The 13,389-nt window shown below is 47.0% G+C and overlaps 1 protein-coding gene across 18 annotated transcripts in view; it reads right to left on the reverse strand.

Annotated features, from left to right (window-relative positions):
• LOC142732886 (gastrula zinc finger protein XlCGF66.1-like) overlaps positions 1–12,862 on the reverse strand; it is a 95,318-nt gene extending 82,456 nt beyond the window's left edge. For 16 of the 18 annotated variants that reach the window (XR_012879720.1, XR_012879719.1, XR_012879722.1 and 13 more), the window contains exon 1: positions 12,551–12,862. The gene's annotated coding sequence lies outside the window, so the exon portion shown is untranslated. Of the gene's footprint in view, positions 1–10,016; positions 10,126–12,550 lie in introns of those variants that run through there. The other 2 variants (XM_075849500.1, XM_075849501.1) reach the window with 2 other exon arrangements.
• Between the last annotated feature and the right edge of the window lie 527 nt (positions 12,863–13,389).

Genomic DNA, 13,389 nt, shown 5'->3' on the forward strand with positions numbered 1-13,389 from the left:
TGCACTTTCCTGTCCGCCGGCTCTCTCCACAAGTGCTGGCACATCTCCCCCTTAGTTTAATCAAACTTATATGCCAAACCCCTGCAGATAGCACCTCAGCACCTGTAGATAGCGCCACTGAAGCTCCCACTAGGAGCAGAATGCTTTGCCAGAGCGTTGCCGTCAACTTGGCTGGGAATTGTGATCCTAGAGGGAGCCCCTGACGTCTCTGTCCATATATGGACAGTCAAGACAGGGACTCCTCTGGGAGTGGAATCCATGGCCTATTTTTGACCTGTTTAAGACAGATCCATTGCTCAAATCTGACGTGTCACTTTAAGGGTATGTGCACACGGGGCTGATAAGATGTAGATTTTCTGTTCTCCACATAGAGGTGGGACCCCCATATATCAGACATTTATAGCATATCTCTCAGATGAGAAGAGTAAAATGAAGACATTCCCCCCCCAGACAATGAAGACCTGACTCCTGACAACCTGACACATGGCGGATACTGGGGAGACACTGCTGACATCGCACAAGACGTGGTGCACACTATGCAGTCAGTGTTTTGATATGAACTGTGAGGTTCTGCAGCAGCTGAGGTGACATTATATATAAAGGAAACATGCAGTGTGATCTCTTATCATCATGTTATAGCGCAGGTGGAGCAGAGCAGAGTGATACATTGTTTTGTGGAATAAGATTCAGTATAAACTTGTTTTTTACTCATTTAACCCCTTCCTGAACAGGACATTTACCGACATAGGGAACACCTGACACCCTGGGCTGGAAACCTGCAAAGGCTGGAAACCTGAGAGAACTGTGATTAAGGCCATTTATATACTTAGATTCTGTGGTCAACAGCGACTGCAGAAACTAAGCTGTAAGAAAGACGGGGGTCCTCCCTGACAGCTCATAGTCCCCACGCAACACGATGGATGGTTGTGTTAAGGGTCATCAATTTAGGCAGGTCATCAACTGGACCTCGATGTCTCTTATCTGGTTTCAAATATGTGGGAGAGCTTGACGATGCATCGGAGAGAAACTACACACTTCACACATATTGTAAGTGCAATCAGATTCTCTAGTTTATTAGCAAACAATACATAGATTATATATCATTAAAAGGGGTGTTGGCCATGTCTCCCTCTCCAATCACATAAGAGGGGCCATGGCCTTCAGTCTATCCAATCAATATTGACCAGGTCTCCTCCGCCTCTAAATCACGTGGCAGTTTATCATAAAAGAACACGTATACATTATATCACATTGTATCAATTTATATCACATGTTTTGTAATATTGGTAATCAGCATATTTTTTAGCTTCGTGCTCAGACATTCTATATTTTAGCTATGCCAGCAGATTCATCATCTGTCTAAGAAAGAGGAAGGATCATTTTAGCTCGCGGTGAGACATCTAAAAGGAAGAACAAAGGTTAAAGTATTACATTACTGTATCAGTAGTTTTAAAACTTGAGAATAATATACAAAATGGAGGATAGAAGTCCAGGCTTCCATATCAGTTGTCATGGCAGCATGGGGGGCAATGAATGTCCGCCATCTTTCTGCTCCTATAAACCCCTTAATATTAATCACGATATATTGCGATACATTAGTATTACAGTGATTTGTACCGGAGATCTAATCATCACTAGTTCAAGTCCCCCAGAACAGGAATACATTTTTTTTAGAAAAAACAGTAAATAAAGTTTTCATTTATGAATAAAAATTATTTAAAATGTAAAAAAAAACCTCCACAAATCCTTTTCCCATTTTTTCTCTAAAGTAACGTAAAAAACATAAACATAACTGGTATCACCGCATCCGTAAGAGTCAGAACGATTACAATATAATGTTATTTACCCGCACGGTGAACACCGTAAAAACATAAACATAACTGGTATCACCGCATCCGTAAGAGTCAGAACGATTACAATATAATGTTATTTACCCGCACGGTGAACACCGTAAAAACATAAACATAACTGGTATCACCGCATCCGTAAGAGTCAGAACGATTACAATATAATGTTATTTACCCGCACGGTGAACACCGTAAAAACATAAACATAACTGGTATCACCGCATCCGTAAGAGTCAGAACGATTACAATATAATGTTATTTACCCGCACGGTGAACACCGTAAAAACATAAACATAACTGGTATCACCGCATCCGTAAGAGTCAGAACGATTACAATATAATGTTATTTACCCGCACTGTGAACACAGTAAAAACATAAACATAACTGGTATCACCGCATCCGTAAGAGTCAGAACGATTACAATATAATGTTATTTACCCGCACGGTGAACACCGTAAAAACATAAACATAACTGGTATCACCGCATCCGTAAGAGTCAGAACGATTACAATATAATGTTATTTACCCGCACGGTGAACACCGTAAAAAACATAAACATAACTGGTATCACCGCATCCGTAAGAGTCAGAACGATTACAATATAATGTTATTTACCCGCACGGTGAACACCGTAAAAACATAAACATAACTGGTATCACCGCATCCGTAAGAGTCAGAACGATTACAATATAATGTTATTTACCCGCACGGTGAACACCGTAAAAACATAACTGGTATCACCGCATCCGTAAGAGTCAGAACGATTACAATATAATGTTATTTACCCGCACGGTGAACACCGTAAAAAACATAAACATAACTGGTATCACCGCATCCGTAAGAGTCAGAACTATTACAATATAATGTTATTTAACCCGCACGGTGAACACCGTAAAAAACATTTTTAAACATAAAATAAAATAAAAAACACTAGCAGCTCTAAAAATATAAATAAAAAATATTATAAAATGATCAAAAACTGCAGCTCGTCCCACAAAAAATAAGCCCTCACTCCGCTACATCCACGGAAAAATAAAAAAAATTCTGGTTCTGATTATACATAGTCGCGAACTTTAAAAAAAATTTCCAAGGACAATTAGGGTGTGGCTTCTTCGGTGGGTGTCTTATGGGGCGTGGTTTATCTCATGGGTCTGGCTAATGGGGCATGGTTTTCTTCCCAGAATTTCTGCATCCAAATAAGCAAACAAAAACGTCTGCACTAGTTTGGCTGACAACCACTATGGTGGCCGGTTTCTCTCTGGTTATCTGGTTGTTTACAGGCAGGTGATGTCTCACTTTATCACTAGGGCGAGGTGATATGTGCTGACCACTACTGGCAGCGTAAATACCAGCGCAGATAGTGTCACACTGTAGATGGTGTGCTCGTTTTAGATGGTGCTCCACACTGCCCCCTGTAGATAATGCCACACAAAGCCCCCTGTAGATATCACCACACTGCCCCCTGTAGATAATGCCACACACAGCCCACTATAGATATTACCACACACACGCTGCTCCCTGTAGATATTACCACACACACTGCTCCCTGTAGATATTACCACACACGCTGCTCCCTGTAGATATTACCACACACACTGCTCCCTGTAGATATTACCACACTGCTCCCTGTAGATATTACCACACACTGCTCCCTGTAGATATTACCACACACTGCTCCCTGTAGATATTACCACACACTGCTCCCTGTAGATATTACCACACACACTGCTCCCTGTAGATATTACCACACACACTGCTCCCTGTAGATATTACCACACACACTGCTCCCTGTAGATATTACCACACACTGCTCGCTGTAGATATTACCACACACACTGCTCCCTGTAGATATTACCACACACACTGCTCCCTGTATATATTACCACACACACTGCACCCTGTAGATATTACCACACACACTGCTCCCTGTAGATATTACCACACACACTGCTCCCTGTAGATATTACCACACACACTGCTCCCTGTAGATATTACCACACACTGCTCCCTGTAGATATTACCACACACACTGCTCCCTGTAGATATTACCACACGCTGCTCCCTGTAGATATTACCACACACACTGCTCCCTGTACATATTACCACACACTGCCCCCTGTAGATATTACCACACACACTGCTCCCTGTAGATATTACCACACACACAGCTCCCTGTAGATATTACCACACACTGCTCCCTGTAGATATTACCACACACTGCTCCCTGTAGATATTACCACACACACTGCTCCCTGTAGATATTACCACACACACTGCTCCCTGTAGATATTACCACACACTGCTCCCTGTAGATATTACCACACACGCTGCTCCCTGTAGATATTACCACACACGCACTGCTCCCTGTAGATATTACCACACACGCACTGCTCCCTGTAGATATTACCACACACGCACTGCTCCCTGTAGATATTACCACACACGCTGCTCCCTGTAGATATTACCACACACACACTGCTCCCTGTAGATATTACCACACACACTGCTCCCTGTAGATATTACCACACACACTGCTCCCTGTAGATATTACCACACACTGCTCCCTGTAGATATTACCACACACACTGCTCCCTGTATATATTACCACACACACTGCTCCCTGTAGATATTACCACACACACTGCTCCCTGTAGATATTACCACACACACTGCTCCCTGTAGATATTACCCCACACACTGCTCCCTGTAGATATTACCACACACACACTGCCCCTTGTATATATTACCACACACACTGCTCCCTGTAGATATTACCACACACACTGCTCCCTGTAGATATTACCACACACACACTGCTCCCTGTAGATATTACCACACACACACTGCTCCCTGTAGATATTACCACACACACACTGCTCCCTGTAGATATTACCCCACACACTGCTCCCTGTAGATATTACCACACACACACTGCCCCTTGTAGATATTACCACACACACTGCTCCCTGTAGATATTACCACACACACTGCTCCCTGTAGATATTACCACACACACACTGCTCCCTGTAGATATTACCACACACACACTGCTCCCTGTAGATATTACCACACACACACTGCTCCCTGTAGATATTACCACACACTGCTCCCTGTAGATATTACCACACACGCTGCTCCCTGTAGATATTACCACACACTGCTCCCTGTAGATATTACCACACACACTGCTCCCTGTAGATATTACCACACACACTGCTCCCTGTAGATATTACCACACACACACACTGCTCCCTGTAGATATTACCACACACACTGCTCCCTGTAGGGAATGCCACACACTGCTCCCTGTAGGGAATGCCACACACAGCCCCCCTGTAGATAGGGCCACACACAGCCCCCCTGTAGATAGGGCCACACACAGCCCCCCTGTAGATAGGGCCACACACAGCCCCCCTGTAGATAGGGCCACACACAGCCCCCCTGTAGATAGGGCCACACACAGCCCCCCTGTAGATAGGGCCACACACAGCCCCCCTGTAGATAGGGCCACACACAGCCCCCCTGTAGATAGGGCCACACACAGCCCCCCTGTAGATAGGGCCACACACAGCCCCCCTGTAGATAGGGCCACACACAGCCCCCCTGTAGATAGGGCCACACACAGCCCCCCTGTAGATAGGGCCACACACAGCCCCCCTGTAGATAGCACCACACCCCCCCTTGTAGAAAGCACCACACCCCCTTGTAGATTGCTCCACACACAGCCCTCCTGTAGATTGCGCCACACACAGCCCTTCAGTAGATTGCGCCACACACAGCCCCCTTGTAGGGAGAGCCACACACATCACCTTGTGGATAATGCCACACACATCCCCTTGTAGATAACGCCACATACCCCCCTTGTAGATAGCGCCACAAACATCCCCTTGTAGAAAGCGCCACACCCCCCTTGTACATAGTGCCACAAAGGGCCGGCCAGAACGGTGTGCCATTGCACTGGGTGCATCACTCTAGCAGGTGGAAGGGGGCGCTGCACTGGCTACCTTTCCCCTGCTTGTTTCAGAAGCGCCCGGTGACCGGTGACTCAGCATCCACCTTTCCGCCCATAGCGGCCATAGCGGCGACACCGGGAATGAGGACGCCCATGCTGCCAGTCGGGATCGGCCCCCCATGGCCGGCAGCACCGCTAGCAGCTGCTACAGCTGTAGCAACGCCACATTCAATAGTGTCTGCGTGATCAGTACACAGGTACTATTAAATACTATAGCAAATCAGGAAGGTATCTCCCAGCTCTGCTATCTGCTAGCGCCACTGTGTGGCTGGGGATTCCGCTCCTGGATGAAGCGCTTGATGTCTCTGTCCATATATGGACAGTGACATCAGGGGCAACTCCTGAAGCGTAATCCCCGTCCACAGCGTTGCCGATGCAGTGACCGGGGATTCCACTTCAGTAGAGGCCCTTGACGTCACTGTCCATAAATAGACAGAGTCATCAAGTGCTCCGTCCAGGAGCGGAATCTCCAGCCACAGGGGGATTCCGCTCTTTCAGGGAGCTACAGTAGCGCTATGTACAGGAAGGGGGGGGGGGGGTTCTATCATCTACAATGGGGCTGTGTGGCACTATCTACAGGGGAATCTGTGAGTGGTGGGCTGATGGTCATTTAAGTGAGAGTGGCGGGCTGATGGTCTTCAAGTGGTTTTCACCTCTGACCTCCAATTAAAGTTAATAGGAGGCAGAAAATACCTGTGGCGTTCGTTTGGAGCTTTCTTTGCCTACGTCTTTTCCGTTAGCTTCAACGGCTTAAAAAAAAAGTCAAACAACGCTGTCAATTTAAAATCTGCCTTAAAATTCCTGAAGGAATTTTGGGGGGAGTATGGCACTGTCTACATCGGGAGGTGGGGGGCTGTATGGCACTGTCTACAAGGGGGAGGTGAGGGGCTGTATGGCACAATCTACAGGGGGCACTATCTACAAGGGGGGCTGTGTGTGTGCCAGCGAGGGGAGGGGGGCATTATAAAATTCCTGAAGGAATTTTGAGGAAGATATTTTCTGCCTTACAAAAAACGCTGTGTGAACATATTCTCAGTGTAGTGCTTGTTTTTAGCTGTTTTCTGTCTTTCTCGAAACAATTTTTGGTAGGGGTGCCCTGAGGAAATTTTATTTCTCCAGTGGTGCCTCGAGTCCGAAAAGGTTGGGAAACTCTGCACTAGGCTACAGGATCACGCCGGCCTACGCAAGGATCCCGTCGCGGAGCAGCTCAGTTCGTCTTGGGAACGGGGCCTAGAGGAGTACAATTTTTTTGTGTTTGGGGCACTGTCTACATCGGGAGGTGGGGGGCTGTATGACACTGTCTACAAGAGGGAGGTGAGGGGCTGTATGGCACTGTCTACATGGGGGAGGTGGGGGGCTATATGGCATGATCTACAAGGGGGAGTTGCGGCTCTGTATAGCACTGTCTACATGGGGGAGGTGGGGGGTTGTATGCCACGATCTACAAGGGGGAGGTGGGGGAATGAACAGCACTGTCTACAAGGGGGAGGTGGTGGGCTGTATGACACTGTCAACAAGGAGGGGTGGCGGATTATGGCACAGTCTACAGGGAGGCTGTATGGCACAATCTACAGGGGGCACTATCTACAAGGGGGGCTGTGTGTGTGCCAGCGAGGGGAGGGGGGCATTATACTGTGTGAAGGCCACTAAGCAGACATTATTCTGTGTAAGGGCACTACAGGGGGAAATCTACTGTGTATGGCACTTAGGGGGCAAAACACTGTGTGGGCACAATTAGAGGACAAAATACTGTGTCCTTAAAGGGGTAATAATATATTATATTATTAAATATTATTATTATTTTTGGGGCGTGGCCAGCAAGCAGCATGGATAGTCGTATCTGAGCTGAGCTCCCGGGGACCGTAACTTCTCCTGCTGATTATCCTGTCATCCTGGCTGGTAAATCTTTTTACTGGGACCAGACAAACTCTGGGCATACCTCTACCCCTCGCAGGCTACCCGGGGACATTCTTCGGTGACTTAGTCGGCCCTGCGGACGGAAACAGTGCACGACGGCCTGGTGTTCTGCTGCAGCCTGCACTCGACGCACTTCCACTTGATATTAACCCAGCCCAGGAGACAACGAAGGACTTGCATCCACTTGCATCGGAGGTACACTGTTTATGCCCGACATCTCTTGCTTCTCCCAGGTGTCTTTTGGTCCTCTCTGTCAGACTCCGTGGTCCTGGTTGCATGGGCTTCTGTTCCTCGTGGCGGCTGGTGTTTAATGGCGGCCTGTCTGTGTCTGCAAGGCACGCATGGTGAAACATTCTTTATCTGTCTCCCCTGACAGTCGGTGAAGGTACAGACCTCAGGCTCAGTTGGGGACGACAGTTTTGATTTCTCTCAGGCGAGACCCTGAGATTCCATTGTTACCAGTATCTGGGTGGTGAGTTGCGGCCTAACGGAGCCATTTTGCATATATGCATGTTATACATCTATGTCACTGATTTGGCTCACCTGCTCACTATACTTTCTGGGACTGCCTGCCTACCCGGTTCTTTGTCTATAGAGCTTACTTACCATATATAACTTCATACCAGTGTGCCATACTCTGTTAAAAGGAGACTGTATCTGCTGCCTTACTTTTCCTGCTACACTATTGGTGGGGTGCGACCTACCTATTTCAGCTATACTGTGCACCATGCGTAAATCTAAACCTCAGTCTGCAGTGGATAAGCTAAAAGATTTTGCTCGTACTGATCAGGACGAAGATAATTCCTCTCCACGTAAAACGTGATCTACTCACCTCAAAAATAAAGAGGACGATGCCCGACCGAGTGGCGGCATGGATTCCGACACTGAGCCTAAACCTACGTTACGTCAGGTTTCATTGCAACTTCTATCGGCCATTGATGCTTGCAAAACTTCTTTAACAGGCCAGATTGATGAGATAAACCTTGATGTCAGTTTGCTCCTTCACAACATGCAGAACCTGAAAGGCTGTATGGGAGAGATGGAGGGGCGACTTTCTCAAGTAGAGGACAGGATTGGTCCTCTTGCTACTACCCTGGCTGCTACTACACGGAAGGCGGATGCTTGTCAATCCAAAACGGATGACCTTGAAAATAGACTGCGTCGTAATAATTTACGTATAATTGGCTTACCGGAAAAATCTGAGGGCAAAACTCCTGAACCGTTTATTGAACAATGGCTCAAGAGTAACTTAGAGGCGTCAGCCTTTTCCCCTTGCTTTGTGGTTGAGAGGGCACATCGTGTTCCGGCTAAGCCGCCGCCTCAAGGTGCAGCCCCTCGGCAATTCCTGGTTGGGATTCTAAATGACAGAGATCGAGACACGTCTTTGCGTCAGTCCAGGTTGAAAGCTCCATTCAAATTCAACAATTCCACTATTTCCATATTCCCTGACTTTTCTGCAGACCTCCAGAAGCAGCGCGCCACCTTTATGGAGGTCAAAAGAAAGTTTAAGGAGTGAAACATTCCATACTCAATGGCATACCCTGCTCGTCTCCGAATTGCCTATGATGACAAAGTGGTCTTCTTGCATAGCCCGGCGAGAGAGTGGCTCCAGATGCATCCTCCGGTGGCTTGAGTGACTCTTCAGCATTCACCTGTGGGCCCTTCGAGAATGCTCCGTTGATCAGCCTGACATTCTTCACATGATGAACGTTACTGGGTGATATGTTGTATATTTTATGATGTTATACCGTACCTTATGTCGCTATATCTACCATTGGCTATTCAGGTCAGTTGATCCAGAGGGGGATCTCTCTCCTTTCTATATATTGTTCTCATCTGATTCACTGGTAAAAAACAAACAAAAAGACCCAGAACATTTTTCTTATATGCTTACTGATGCCAGGATGGATGCCTGACCAAGACGTAGTCGAGTATTCCCCAATCTAATTTTTCTACCCCAAATGTCTGCCCTACCTATGGTTCTTGGTGGGGACATTTCTGGGTTCTTTTCCTCGGTTACTTTGTTATGTTTGATTGTTGTTCATGTGTATGTCTATGCCACTGACTCTGATAACTCTGTCCATACCTTTTTCTGCTCATCCATTGTATGCTGCTGTACTGCCCAGGACTGGCAATTGATCCTTGATGACGGGCCTCGGTGTTCCCTCATATTAGGCGATCCCGTCCCCACCTAATCTGTTTACAGGAGACTCACCTCGTTAGTGAAAGATCTAGTTACCTTAAGAAACCTTGGATACAATGGGCGTGCCACTCCTTTCACACTTTTTATTCTAGAGGGGTTTCCCTGCTGATACCCTCCCTTCATCGCAGGTTACATTGCTTGACTCCCCTATTCAGGAAATGTCTCTCCATAAATCCCCAGGTCCTGATGGGCTCCCTATTGAAGGTTATAGGAGGTATCGGGAACATATGGGCCCCATGTTGTTAGATACTCTTAACCAGGCTTTACTCAGCCACTCACTTCCCTCTACATTTGATGATGCTTCTATCATTGTGCTACTGAAGCCGGATAAAGACCCTGTTGATTGAGGTTCTTATAGACCAATTTCCCTAGTTAACGTGGACTATAAAATCCTACCTAAGATCCTGGCAAAGCGACTGAATCAAGTTGTTCTAACAATTATTCACCCTGACCAAACTGAATTCATGCGCGGTAAATCTACATCTATAAACATTACACGTGTACAGACACTTATGCAGATGGGTAGAATGCGGCATTTGCCTTGGGCTGTCGCTTCATTAGATACTATGAAGGCGTTCGACTCTGTTGAGTGCTCCTTCCTTCTGGCCGGCCTTCACAGCTTTGCTCCTACATTTATCTCATGGATCCAACTTCTCTATAAATCCCTTATGGCTATTGTGGTGGTCAATGGCATCCCCTCTGATTCTTCTCCTCTGGCACGGGGTACGCGGCAGGGATGTCCCCTCTCACCGCTTTTATTTGCTATTGCCATTGAAGCTATAGCTATTAGATTGAGATCCACCCCTATGGTAACTGGTGTGCAGTGGGAGGGAGGGTCTGCTGTGGTGGGCCTGTACGCTGACGAGAAGGTCCTTTTCCTGCGCAGCCCTCATGAGTCTTTTGGTCACGCTGTCCGCTTGTTAGATGCCTTATTGCCATTTTCTGGGCTTAGGGTTAATTGGCAGAAGTGCCCCATTTCCTACATCAGGAGATCGGCGCTGTAATGTCGGTGACAGTAATGCTTTATATTTAGAAAAACGTTCTATATTTAACACGTTAGGAGCGATTTTACATTTATGCTAATGAGTTTCTTAATGCCCAAGTGGGCGTGTTTTTACTTTAGACCAAGTGGGCGTTGTACAGAGGAGTGTATCACGCTGACCAATCACTGACCAATCAGCGTCATGCACTTCTCTCCATTCATTTAGTCAGTGCATAGTGACACTGCGTTGTTCACGATCTGCTGTCTTATACTGACACATTAACGTTACTGTAGTGTTTAGACAGTGAATAGACATTCCTTCCAGCCAGGACGCGATGTCTATTCACAATCCCGACACTTCACTAACGTTTACAGCAGAGCAAAGCGTAATCTCCCTGTAACCGGTCATTAACAGCGAGATCTCGCGAGATTACACTTTGCTCTGCTGTAAGTACCACAGAAACGTTACCGAAGTGTCGGGATTGTGAATAGACATCGCGTCCTGGCTGGAAGGAATGTCTATTCACTGTCTAAACACTTCAGTAACGTTAATGTGTCAGTGGCTGAGCCCAGGCTAAGTGTAGAATCCCCAGTCAGAGGGTTGCCGACGCTCTGGCCGGGTATTCCGCTCCCGGAGGAGTGAATGGCAGAGCAGGGAGCGGAGAGTTTCCTGCTCCGCCACAGTATTCAGTAGTACCTGCGTCCTGAGGATGCAAATACAATTGAAAATGGCCGGGACAGTTATTTGCCGGGACTGTCTCTGTAAATTTGGGACAGTCCCGGCAAATTCAGGACTGTTGGCCACTATGAGAATATGGCGACACTAAATAACATTGTTTTCTAACAAAAAGTTATTTCTATGTAAATATCGCACATCATGAAAAAAACCATAGAAATTTGGTATCGTCCGGCAGAATGTAATCCTCGCACCGCGGGACCGGCAGAAAAATAAACAAGAAATAGATCTGAGGGCACAACTAAACCCGTCCTGGTGATTAAGGGGTTAACCTGCGGTGCGGATTATAGACACGCAGGATATCGCATTTATACCGCGGATTCGCTGCGCATTTGTTGCAGAATTTCCCCATTAAGTGAAATGGAAAGTCAAGTTCCGCAACAACCGCCATTGTTCCCAGAATCCTCTGCGGCTCCACCGCGTGTTCACAGCAACGCTGCAGGTTACACATATATAAAAAAGAAGGCGTCATGTGACCCCTGCAGCCAATCACAGGCCGGAGAGGTCACATGTCATTATAGGGGTCACCTGGACACAGCCGGAAGAGCAGGGACGTGTTGCTATGGTAACGCTCGGAGCGGTGAGGATCGGCCTGGTTGTATTTCTGTAGTAGATATTCAGGGGGATTATACGTCCACCATTTGGGGTGAATATTCGGGGTGATTTCCTTGCGTGTTGTGGGTCGTATTCGCTACGTGTGAACATTCCCTTAAACCGCACGGTGAACGACATTAACAAGAAATGTTTAAAAGTCAGTGAATAAGTTGTAAGTCCCGAATATTATGTCATTACAAAACACGACTCGTCCCACAAACCATCCGAGCACTACAAAGACCAGAAATAACAACTTACCCCAAAGAGGCCGGCACTGGAGGGGTTAAATCCGGGCTAGGAGTCCAGTGGGCGGGGTCAGTCAATGATTGACAACAGAGAGAACACCCGACCAGCGCTGCTCTCTACCTCATCACGTAACAGCTGAAGGACCTGTGATGACGTCACCACCAAGTGACAGGAAAAGGCGGAGCCTATTAGTGGAGAGAGGCGGAGGTGGAAGGACCTTGGATATCAAGGTCACGTGACCGCGGCATCAGGGGCGGGGAGCTTAGAGGTTTGAGCGATGTATGAAGGACCTGTGTGATGATCAAGTGACATGAGGGGTCCTGAGCATCATATGATCGATGAAGGAGTGATCGGTCATAACAGTGCAAAATATAATGTGTTGTGGTAAAAGGACCTGTGATGACATCACTACCACGTGACTGGGACGGGTGGAGCTTATCATATGAGAAAAGTGGTGGAGGAAAGACCTATGAAGCTGATCACGTGACATGTGGGGGGCGGAGCTCTGTGAGTGGTCCGGTCTCCTGTGCTATGTTGAGAAGCGTTCATGATTACGTCACATGAGGGGTGGGGCTATGACTCCTCTCCAGTTATAAGCTCCGCCTCTCTTCTCCCGGTCACATGGTGGTGACGTCATCAGAGGTCCTTTCCATGTATGATGTAGAGAGCAGCGCTGGTCGGGTGTACGTGACTTCCGGTCACCGCTGTTGTTTAGTGTTCTCTCTGTTATCAGTCAGGAGATTTCCCATGATGCAGTAGTAAGGTTACATGAGGTCATTTCTGTCCGGTTTTGGTGCGTTTTTGTCTGGCACAGTGTTGGTAATTATTATTATTTATTTTAAGTGGTGTAA

This window comes from Rhinoderma darwinii, unplaced genomic scaffold (assembly GCF_050947455.1).
Source record: "Rhinoderma darwinii isolate aRhiDar2 unplaced genomic scaffold, aRhiDar2.hap1 Scaffold_927, whole genome shotgun sequence".
Classification (NCBI taxonomy): Eukaryota; Metazoa; Chordata; class Amphibia; order Anura; family Rhinodermatidae; genus Rhinoderma; species Rhinoderma darwinii.